This window comes from Ranitomeya imitator, chromosome 1 (genome assembly GCF_032444005.1).
Source record: "Ranitomeya imitator isolate aRanImi1 chromosome 1, aRanImi1.pri, whole genome shotgun sequence".
Taxonomy (NCBI): Eukaryota; Metazoa; Chordata; class Amphibia; order Anura; family Dendrobatidae; genus Ranitomeya; species Ranitomeya imitator.
Window position 1 is genome coordinate 68,972,488 of NC_091282.1, and position 12,159 is coordinate 68,984,646.

Sequence of the window (12,159 nt, forward strand, 5' to 3'; positions counted from 1 at the left end):
GCGTGCGGGCTCTGTCAATGATCAATAAGTTATTTATTATGTATGCAACCTCATATTTACAGATATTATCATCACTGTCCCCATTGGGGCTCACAATCTACATTCCCTATCAGTATGTGTTTGGAGTGTGGGAAGAAACCGGAGAACCCAGAGGAAACCCACGCACACACGGGGAGAACATACAAACTCCTTGCAGATGTTCTCCTTGTTGGACTTAAACCCAGGACCCTAGTGCTGCAAGGATACAGTGCTAACCAGTGAGCCACTGTGCTAACCACTGAGTTACCATACTAACCACTGAGCTACCTTACTAACCACTGAGCCACCATGCTTACCACTGAGCCATGATGCTAACTACTGAGCCACTGTGCTAACCACTGAGCTGCCATGCTAACCACTGAGCTACCATACTAAAAGTGAGCCACTGTCCTAATCACTGAGCCACCGTGTTACCACTGAGCTACTGTGCTAACCACTGAGCTACTGTGCTTACCATACTAACCACTGAGCCACCATGCTTACCACTGAGCCACTGTGCTAACCACTGAGCTACAATGCTAACCACTGAGCCACTGCCCTAGCCACTGAGCCACCGTGTTACCACTGAGCTACTAAGCTAATGACTGAGCTACCATGCTAACCACTGAACTACCATACCACTGAGACACTGTCCTAACCAGTGAGACACTGTGCTGACCACTGAGCTAAAGTGCTAACCACTGAGCCACCATGGTAACTACTGAGCCACTGTGCTGTTAACTTCTATTCTATCATTATGCAAATACTTATTAACAGTACAACTTTCTACAAATTTCATTAGAAATCCAATTTTCCACTATGTAAGTTGAATCCATTAGTGCAACATATTTAGAATTGAGAGTCCTCAGTGGTTGATACCTTTTAATGGCTAACTGAAAAGATGGTAACAAATTGCAAGCTTTCGAGACTCTCTTCGACAGGCAAAGACTATAGGAAATTCTGAAGAATCACATATTTATATCACATATTTATATAATATATTTATATATATTTTTCTATATACTGGCTAACATGGTACCAAGATATATGACTTTCCTGTATCAAATTAGTGCAACATGTGTGACCTGACAATGATTTAGCATAAACATCTCCAAACAGAGTATCACAAAATCATGTTTTTGTTGTTTGCTTTTTTCTCAAATGATCATCTCATGCCCCATATTTGAAGATCGTCCATGGTCAATTTAATCTGAGAAATCCCTCCACTGTAAGGCCACATTGCTGCCGATTTATTATATTGGTTGTCGGGGAGGGGGGTAAGAACATAACATTTATTTGGAGAAGATGGAGAGTATTTTTTCCTTCTTCTTCTCCTCCCAGAGAATCCGATCACACTCTGATCAAGCTTTGACCAGAGTGTAATTAGCACTATCGGCCCAATGCTCTGGGATGAGAGGATATACACTCGTGTGTCCCGAGCCTAATGGACACTAACTAGTAGAACCTTTACTTTTTCATTGTAAGAACAATAGTCATGTTTGTTTTTTTACCCCTTCAATATCTTGTAATTTTTGAAAGAATCTAATTTTTCTTTGACCCAAAAAAAAGAAGGTGCTATCAAAATAACAAAAGTGCCTGGGCGTAAAGTCGTTCCCGAGGGATTGGATGGTGGAAAGGAGCTGGCCCAGGATAGAGCTTCACATACAAGAAAAGATTTGCTAATTGGCGAGATTAACACAAAAGTTCATTTTCTAATCATGGAAGCCGGCGGATTGTTACCTTGCTCCAAATAATCTTCCGTTAATACCGGCTGTTTCCTGTCGACCATTAGAAGAGGGATTTATCAGACTTTTGGCACTTCCAACTGTCTTGTTTCTCAGAGATGGCTTTTCTCCTATGTTTAATCAAAATCCTGCTTGTTTAAGCATCCTCTTCTATTGAATTATGAAATAATAAAACATTAACTCAATTTTGAGAGGAAATGCTGTGCTGGAGATAACTGTGTTTTGTGTACAGTCTGCCTCTACAACAAGTTTTCGGCATTGGGAGCGATAAATTACAAGGGAGAGAAAGCACTCAAGGTATGTTGCTCCATTGTCTGGAAGCATTACAGATATAATGCAGTGTGCCGTAATGCAATTTAATATAATAATTCAAGAGAGCAGACAATGCCATGTTCCGAGACGAGGCGCTCATCCTTTCTTGACGAGCGGTCCTGATTATAAGCCCTTGAATTATGGCTAATGGCAGACAAAAGCAGCAGCAACCATTGCATTAGTTCGTTAATGATTGGGGTTGGAGGGTATGGGAGCCTACGGCATGTGGAATTCTCTTGTAAAAGGACTACATCCTAGGGCAGAAAATGGATTCATTTGGTCTCCGTTATCAGCTGTGGTCACGAGGATCCTCGACACTTAGTCTTCACCTTCAATATTAACCCAAGCCACAGGTTAGAGGATATGAAGGTCAATCCATGTTGACTTTGAGCAAGTCTCTGGTCAATGTGACGCGAGTCACTATTGTAAATATTAGCCCCAGAAGTGGAGAGAAAGACCACAATAACAGAAAGTAACAATATACACTACTTACTGAATAAGTAAAGGGAGGTCAAACGATCTGAGGTCAAGTCCAGGAAATGGTGCAGTACAACAAGGGAAGTCAGAGACAAAATCTAATTCACTAGCCGAAGTCAGGAAATCCAGAAAGACAAGACAGTTTACGGGGAGCAGGCTCAAGAAAAGTCAGGTCACAAGCACAGAGTCTAAGTCTGGAAAGGGAATAAAGTCAGGCTGGGTCAGGCACAGAGCACAGAGGGATCAGTCTTACACAGGCAGCAGCAAGTGTAGGATTGACACTGCATCGAGGAGCTAGCATGCTTAAGTTGAAGCCTAATCAAGGAAAGTGAACACAGGTGATGCAGCACAGACCGAGCACAACCAAAACAGACTGACAGCCTCTACACAAAGTAACACAGACAGGAACAAAGTGGAGATCATGATGGTCAACAATATTAGATCCCACCTTGGACAACTAAGGCCATCGAGCTGAGAAATAATGCGATATAACGCGGAAAGTAAAATTAATTACATGGTAGAATTAATGTACTGATACAAGGCTTAAGGGGCGAAGAGAAAAATTGATTCAGGCTCATGATGACGTCAGGAGAAACAGCTAAGGAATCAGTTCTTAGAACTTTGTGACCTCACACACAATGGTTTTTGATAAAGTGAACCCTATAGGATCAAATTTGGATAAAGTCGATGAATGTGCTCAGGGCAGACCCCACAAATGGCTTAAAGTGACCAACATTCAGTATCACCACAGCCACGTAAAGGTGACATACAACCGGAATACAGGCACCTAAAAAAGACATGCATGCTCAACCAAGCACAATAGGGATAGCAAAGTAAGTGGCATCTAGGCATTCGTGGAGACTGCTCATGGACCTTGAGAATAAAAGGATCAGGCACAAAAACAAAACCAGGAAATGAGCCGGAGGTTAAATTGGTCTACGTGTAATGTGTAGGAGCAAGTTCACACTGTGGCCATTTAACAGACAATACCCAAGGAAAAAAAAAATGAGCATATGCCCTATATTAAGTAAATGAATAAACATTAATAGTACATTTACATAATAAAGGGTTCTTAATTAACACTCCTTTGAATAAAAAAGCGTAAAAACCATCCCACCACGACAAGGTGTACCCTATGTGTACAAAGTACAAGAAACTCCAAGAGATAGACCATCCGCGATTGGGTACATACGGTCGTGGTGGGATGGCTTTATGTTTTTTCATATCAAAATTCTGTTAACTAAGTTCCTTATATTATTTAAATGTACTATTACTATTTACTTTCTTCAGCGAATATGCTCATTTTATTTTTTTCTTGGGTTTTATGTACTAAAGTTCAACAACCCCCAAATTCTTTCCCAGAACATTATTGGTCAGTAGACCGTCCTGAGGATTAATCAAGCCATAAGTTGAAAATCGCTTAGAAGTAGATGAATTTGCAAAGTGAAAGAAATGTTCTTCTTCACTTTTGCTCTTGGGTTCACCTATCCTGAGATGAATGATATCATATACCCAAGTTTGAAAAAATATATAATTTTGTGATACTCTGTCGGGAGATATTTATTCTGTATGTGTCTCTATATGACCTAATAGTTGTGCTGCGATTTTCAGCCTGCTGAGGGTATGAATATCATGCTACAAGTTTGTATTGAATTTGCATGATGCAAATTTGGAGTCTTCAACGATATTGGTGGAACGGTAAAGAAGGACACATCCGTAGATGATGAGCCTTGGTCCTAATACTTGAGGGTTCTCCAAGGTTTCTCTGTCACTTAAGAACACAACAGTATAATAAATGGCATAGAATAGATGAGGGTCTTGGTACAGATTTTGGTTTCACGCCCATGAACTTGCAGTTACACCTCTTATAGGAGAATCATCTGCTTCACTCTCGCGGATCCGCTGATGGGTGGTCCTAGCACTTAACGGGACACCATAAATATGCAAGATTTCTAAATAGATCATAGTTGCCTACACCTCACTGCTTGGATCTTTCCTTTTGTTTCCTTGGAAATACGTCTCATCTGATTTCCATACCAATAGACGCGCTCGTCCCGGTAAGTGGCACAGCCGGACAGGTAAACCGCCCCTGGACAATCAATCATCATATTTATTTTAATTGTATTGTAATGGTCCCTTAGGAAATCGGTTCAAATGAGCTTGACATTATTAAAATTTTAATGCTCAGTTTTCATAGCTGAATGAATATTTAAAGAGTATGTCCCGCTCTTAACTTATGATGATGAAGAAATTAATGGAATGTCTTGTTTAATGTATCGGTACGTGTTGATGCGAAAGAGTGGCGGGTGGGAGAAGGGGGCGAACGAGAGTTTTGGCATAATTACTGGAAAGAGGTAGAATTGGCAACACATTAATCTTAAAGAATAGGGCAGAGAAGACGACTCTCGGTGGAGTTTGCTCGGAGAATGTGCCTTGTGGTGGAACAGACGGCAATCAGCGGTTCCAGGAACACAGATATTGCAGCAAATTGTTCCAAAACAATTGTCCCTGAGGCGATGGAAGATTAAATATTTACTCAGCAGTGCGGTTCATGAAGTGAACTGGGACCTTCATATATGTTAATGCAGTGCGATGTGAAGAGGCGTCCTATGTATTTCTATAGGACGTACTAATCCTGCACATTATACAGAAAAGACATTGACGTCTGCACCACCGTGGGACTCATCTCAGGCGTGCACACAGTTTAGAGGCACTAATTAACACAAGTGGAAGTTTTCGGACCGTGGGGGGAAAGGAAAGCACAAGAAGGACATATCTGCTCCAAGATAAGGTTTTCCCAGCCCAGATTGAAACCCGGTGCTGCAAGACCAACCCTGTGTAAAAAGCATATTTTATGTTTTTTAAAAAATATATATGAGAATGAGGGTGGTCAATGAGTGGAACAGGCTGCCACAAGAGGTGGTGAGTCCTCCTTCAATGGAAGTCTTCAGAGTCTAAGAGGAGACTTAATAGTAGTCTACAAATATCATCAGATTAGATATTAGAAAAAACTTTTTGACGGTGAGGGTGAATCAGTGAGTGGAACAGGCTGCCACAAGAGGTGGTGAGTCCTCCTTCAATGGAAGTCTTCAGAGTCTAAGAGGAGACTTAATAGTAGTCTACAAATATCATCAGATTAGATATTAGAAAAAACTTTTTGACGGTGAGGGTGATCAATGAGTGGAACAGGCTGCCACGAGAGGTGGCGAGTTCTCCTTCAATGGAAGTCTTCAAACAGAGGCTGGACAGACATCTGTCTAAGATGGTTAGTGACTCCTGCATTGAGCAGAGGGTTGGACATGATGACCCTTCCATCTCTAACCTTCTATTATCCCTTGATATAGGCAGGTGCAGATGACCGTACAGAATCGAGAGAATTGGGTTAATTGTGCAACTCACCCTCTGATCAAACTTTAAAGGGAACCCATCACCAGTTTTTTAGTATCCCAACAAATGCCATCACCTTTTTCTCCTGATCTTATGCATTTACATTGCCTCCTGACTTCCCCTGTTCACCTCTAAAATACCGCACAGGCGCACTTTTTTTTTATTTTTTATTCATTGTTTTATCTATTTATTTTATTTGTAATTCTTCATTTGATTTTTTTTTCCTATGCGTTATTATTATTTTTTTTTATTGGTTTGTGTTCAGCTGCAAAAGTAAACAGGTTAAAAATAAAATAAATAAATCAAAAATAATCCCAGACACTTGCTGTCCGGTTACTTGAGAGGAGCCGAGCTGAGTCTGCATCATTGTGGCTGACGAATCCTCACTGTAACTAAAAAAGCAGTAAATGAATGGTAAAACACAAGGAATTCAGATCCGGATACTTTGTCGCTGACTGTGAGCTGAACCTGAGGCCTCACTGTATATCTCTGTCTGTGAAGCCAAAATCGCGGGAAAAAGGATCGATGCACAGATGGATAGATGGTGATTTCATGTGATATATGAGTACACCCCTGCAGGACTGGCCCAGGACCGGCTCTATAACTCTCCGGCTGCTGGAAGTCTGGTAGTGAGTGATTTGTAAGGGGCAGGGGCTCAGGAATAGATCACCTGCTGACAGGTGCCGCTTGTTTCTTTACCTAGAGCCCTCTGATGTCGACAGACCATAATGTTCCATATATTATACATGCATTAGCTCAGGGGTGACAGAATAGCTTTCTGGGGACTGATAATGGGCTACGACACTTTTAGACAATGATTCCACTACAAATCTCATCATCCAGTCATCCTTCGTCCAGTTTCTATTCAGTGATTCATAGTTTGGCGGCCTTAAAGGAAATCTCCAGAAAATAAAAAAAAGTTCCATTAAACCATTCTGTTATATGCAATAAATGTTACTGTCGGGCGCGGCCCACCTGAAATAGAGAGCGGCCGAGATATGACCGTCCCAAATAAGCTCCTGCGACACCACTCTCAGCCGTGGGGCGAAGGAACTGATGATGTCATCACGGTAAGCCACACCCCCCAGCTTTCAGTGGTGGCTCTCTGATTTAATGGCTTTGTGTCATGTGACTTTGAGAGTAGGAATATGTCAATCAAGAGCTGAGGGCAGAGCAAATGTCTCCCACACAGGGAACCTGATTCATGCTGCCCAAACTGCTGCCGCTATGGAGTCAGAGGCATATTATTGCCTGCAGCTCTCCGGCAGCATTTCAGAAAAGATATACTTTAAAGATCCGGCCTGGGTCCATAGTGTTGGGCAGGCGGCCGGCGGCCAGTCACTCCCCGCGCTGCTCTAGGTGACTGACATGTCTATCGCTATGGGTGACACCTGTCAATCACCAACACTAGTGCTGGGAGGAGCCAGAACGGATCTCCTATGTTTTCTCTGAAACCATGGAAACTTTACAGAAAAAATATATCTGGCTGCCATTGTGCCGAAACCACAGGCAGCATGAAAAAGGTGACAAGTTCCCTTGAAAAGATGCAGCAGAGATGAAAGTTCCATTAAACTTTTTTTAAAGAACTTCTGAGAATACCATAGTTAGATAATAGATAGATAGATAATAGATAGATAGATAGATGATACATAATAGATAGCTAGATAGATGGATAGATAGATAGATAGATAATATATAATATATAGATAGATAATAGATAGATAATAGATAGATAATAGATAATAGATAGATATATAATAACTGATAGATAGATAGATCTATAGATAGATAATAGACCAATAGATAGATAAGATAGATAATAGATAGATAGATAATAGATAGATAGATAATAGATAGATAGATAATAGATAGATAGATAGATAGATAGATAGATAGATAATATATAATATATAGATAGATAATAGATAGATAATAGATAATAGATAGATATATAATAACTGATAGATAGATAGATAGATAGATCTATAGATAGATAATAGACCAATAGATAGATAAGATAGATAATAGATAGATAGATAATAGATCAATAGATAGATAATAGATAGATAATATATAATATATAGATAGATAATAGATAGATAAAAGATAATAGATATTAGGCAGATATTAGGCAGATATTAGGCAGCCTGTCCTCTTTCGCTCTCGCCCCTGGGGTTTCCCACACTCTTTGCTCCCTGTACATATTGATGTGATGTGTTCGTCTGTTAATAATTACAATTACACCAATCCTGAGTAATTATGCGGCCTCTTCTCCTGGAGTGAATCCCACCCTCACACCAGCTCCTAGCAGGGATCCTAATTGCTTCCTGTGCAGTGTTCCACCCAGTAATTAGTGAATTTTATGTCAAGTTGATTCTAATTATAAGAACTGGACGGCTGGAGAGAAGATAACTTGTCAGGTTCCCGTCCGCCGCCGAGCGATCCTTGCCGCTATCTGTACTGTATCTCTTACATCGGCATCTGCGGGATGTAATGAGGGGCGGGCACCGATTCCTACAAGGCGGACCCTGGCCTCGTACGGACAGCAATGTCCTGGGAGGGGTTTGATCACTTTGAAAATGTTTTGCTTCACTTTTCTTGTACTGATTGTGATCCAGATTACATTCAGAGCTGCGCTCATAATTCTACTACCTTAAAGGATTCGTCTTATCCACCTTTAGGGACATTATTTTTTTGTATTCATTAAATGCATGTATTTGGGGCTAAAAATATTTTTGCTCCATCTGGTCTCATTAAAAACTGTTGCACCATTTGATTTTAGCAAGCTCTTTTGTTTCACTGCAGATTCAGCTGAGAGGAGCTCAGATAAAGACCATAGAGCAACATAGAGCAAAACAGAGGCTACAGAGGGCAAAGGGTGCAAGAAAAATCATTAAACCCAATTAGAAAAAATATATATTTTTAGCCCCCCCCCCCTCATTCATACATTTAAATAAATAAAACCATTGTCTCGACAAGTGGCCAACTCCTTTTAAGTCAATTCATACCTTAATAAACAGTGGAGATCATGCCCCCATCCTGGTATAATGTCCCCCCATTCTGAGCCCCATCCTCATATAATGCCCGCCCATCCTAGGCTGATTTCAATAATATATGTCCTCTATCTTGGAAGAAGTCCCCCATTCTGTGCCCTTGCCAGTAATAATATCCTCCTTTCTTTGGCTCTTCTTCAACAATTATATATATATATTCAAAAATCAATTCTACTCACCATTCCCCGCTCCCACAACGTGCAGTGTCCTCTTCTATAGCTGGCACAGAAGCTAGCAGCTGACTTTGGCATGCCGGCCATGGGCAGCACATGACCTCACTGCCAAGCGCCAGTGACTTGCACACTGCCGTCGTCAGCTGTCGGCCTCTGATTGCCCGGCAGCGCGTGTTGCAGTGCAGGGACCCAGTGGGTCTCTGCGTCACAATCCATTTCCACTGAATGTGAGTCCTCAGACACACATCCAGCTGAAATAGCTGCTGTCATCTCCGTGCCCACCGCTCACAGACCTGATCGCTGAGACCCCCGATCGTTATGCCCCTGCATATGTCCTGTCCTCTTTTGCCAACATAACCCAAGATGAGTGGCAAAAGGTGACCAGGTATGACGAAAACCAGGACCGAGTAAAGTAATACGTACGGGGTTGATTTTGTTTTCAGTGCTCATTATTAGCTCAGCTAAGGATTTTTTTTTTTCAAAGAGTCAGGATCCACTTCATTAAAGGCACGGGTCTTGTGGGAGAGGATGCTACCATATACTGTAATTAAAGATCATAATTAAAGATCTTTTTATGCCAGTGGTAACCTACAAATGAGCTCTGGGGCCGAGTTATAGAAATACATAAAAGCAGAGTTATTACCTAAGAGACCTGAGATTTACCTCCGAGCTCCCAGACAAAAACACAGCAGGCTGCACAGTCAGTGCTCCATGGTCTGCATATGAGATGGTATCTCTGAGCAGAGCCGACATTCGCTGTGTGCTCCCTGTGCGATCAGCCGCCTGCTGAGAAGTGAGGCTCGTGGCCACAAACCCTAAAATGAATCGAGTATCGCATTACTTATATATTGAGTAACACTGGTGATAGATGAGGTTGGTGTAGTATGGTTATTAATTCATAGATGTCATGTCAGGGACTTTTTTGAATGGGTTGAAATGTCAGTGCAGCAATTTTGAGCTTGTAGGTAAATACTACCTGCTGTTATATCTTTCATATATAGTAGACACCGATATGAAAGATTCATACTCTCCTGTCTCTATGGAGCACATTACCAGAAGCAACAACAACCTGGAGAACATTTAACGACAGTACTGAGCTTTGTATCTGTGAATCCAGCACTAGGATGAGATAAAACACTTTACGGAACAGCAGCAGCACGGCCTGTGTGTGTCTCCTTGTCTCGGTCTGTTCTTCCTTCCTTCTCCATATAATTCAGCAATTGTAACCTTAGCCTTCAGTTTAAGAGAAAAAGTGGCTGATAAGTGGAGAAAGAAGCCGATTCCCCTGATAACGTATATTACAAAGTTTCCTGCATTTGCTCGTACTATTAATTTATACAAAGCATGTTGAAACAGTGTGAATGTAAAGGGAATCTGTCAGTAGGATCGTCTCTGCTAAGCCGTCTATATGGGCATGTACGTCATAGCAAGCTGAATAATATGATACCTTGATCTCTGTGATCTGATGTCTTATTCCAAAAAAAGCCACGTTTTTCTTAATATGCAAATGACCTGTTAAGATCTATTGGCTGGACATAGATCTCTACCCCCCCCCCCCCCAAAGCTCATTGTAAATTAAAAGGGGAGATGCCAGTGTGAGACATGTAGATCAGGAGAGCAGACTGTCAGTCATTACATGTCTCACGCTGGTAATGCTCGTTTTCATTTACAATAAATGGAGGCAGATTCTCGGGGAGATCTATGTCCGGCCCATAGATCTTAACAGCTCATTTACATATGAAGAAAAACGTGGAGTTCTCTGGAATAAGACATCGGATCGCAGATATTGAGGTATCAGGCTCCTATTACCTACGCAGGAGGGTTGAGCCTACTGACAGATTCCCTTTAAGCACTGTATGGTGGTGATTATTAGGTGGCGCATGGACAACACCGGCACCGCACAGTGTTTTATATTTTCAGATTGCGGTTATGACAACACTGTGCAGCATAGTTATTTAGACCATTCTAGTGCTTTATTATATGGCGAAAACATGAAAATCGTATCATAACCACAAATCCATAAATTAATGCTACAAAATCTTGCCCTGGGTCTATGTTCACGTTTTATGACTCCTCCAGTTCTCTAATGCGGCCATTGTGTTCAGCCTTGAGTCTCCGGGTCAACAATATGTTCTATTAGAAAACGAAGTGACCTGACAGCGTTCTTTACTACGCCTGGACGTGGCCCAAATGTCTCCTTATCTCCACCAGACACCTTTGTAGCTGTATATCTAACGCATTAATGGACGCTTTACCTCCAAGATGACACAAAACGTTCGTCCTCAGAATCTATCACTGACTTTCCTGATGATTCCTAAGTTCCGTTCTATGATCTATAGATTCAATTGGTGTTTACAACTCTTAAATATTTACTATTATTGAAATATTAAACATTTAATATTACGTATTTGCTAATCTGATAAATACTAGGTAGTAATAATAAAATAATAATATTACAAAAATAATGATGATGATGATGATAATACTTATACTTGTTATTATTGTAGTATGAATATTAATATATTGTGTTATAATTATTAATATATTATAAATATTGTTATTATTATTTTATAATAATATAACACTAATAATAATTATTATTTTTTATTAAAAATAATAATAATAATAATAATAATAATAAAAATAAAATTAATAATAATATTATTATTAATAATATATTATTATTATTATTAGTATTATTATTATATGATTTTCTATGAATCCAGCAATGATACTTTCTGTTTTTTATGTTTTTTCCTTGTGAAAAAAAATGTATTTCTCACAATTGATTGTGTGCAGATCTAGCAGAGCTGAGTATGTCGGTTGGTGTCTGTTAATATTGCATTGGACCTGTAAAGGACTGCGGAATATGTTTGCGCTATATAAAAATAAAAATTATTATTATTTATTATTTATTGGATGCGTGTTCTTAGTTTATTGGGAAAGTCAGTTGTCACTTTGATGAACTCTCCTCCTCCTTCTCTTCTCTCATGT

At 40.3% G+C, this 12,159-nt stretch overlaps 1 protein-coding gene across 16 annotated transcripts in view; it reads left to right on the plus strand.

Annotated features, from left to right (window-relative positions):
- CELF4 (CUGBP Elav-like family member 4) overlaps positions 1-12,159 on the plus strand; it is a 1,519,496-nt gene that overhangs the window by 901,835 nt on the left and 605,502 nt on the right. The window lies entirely within an intron of this gene.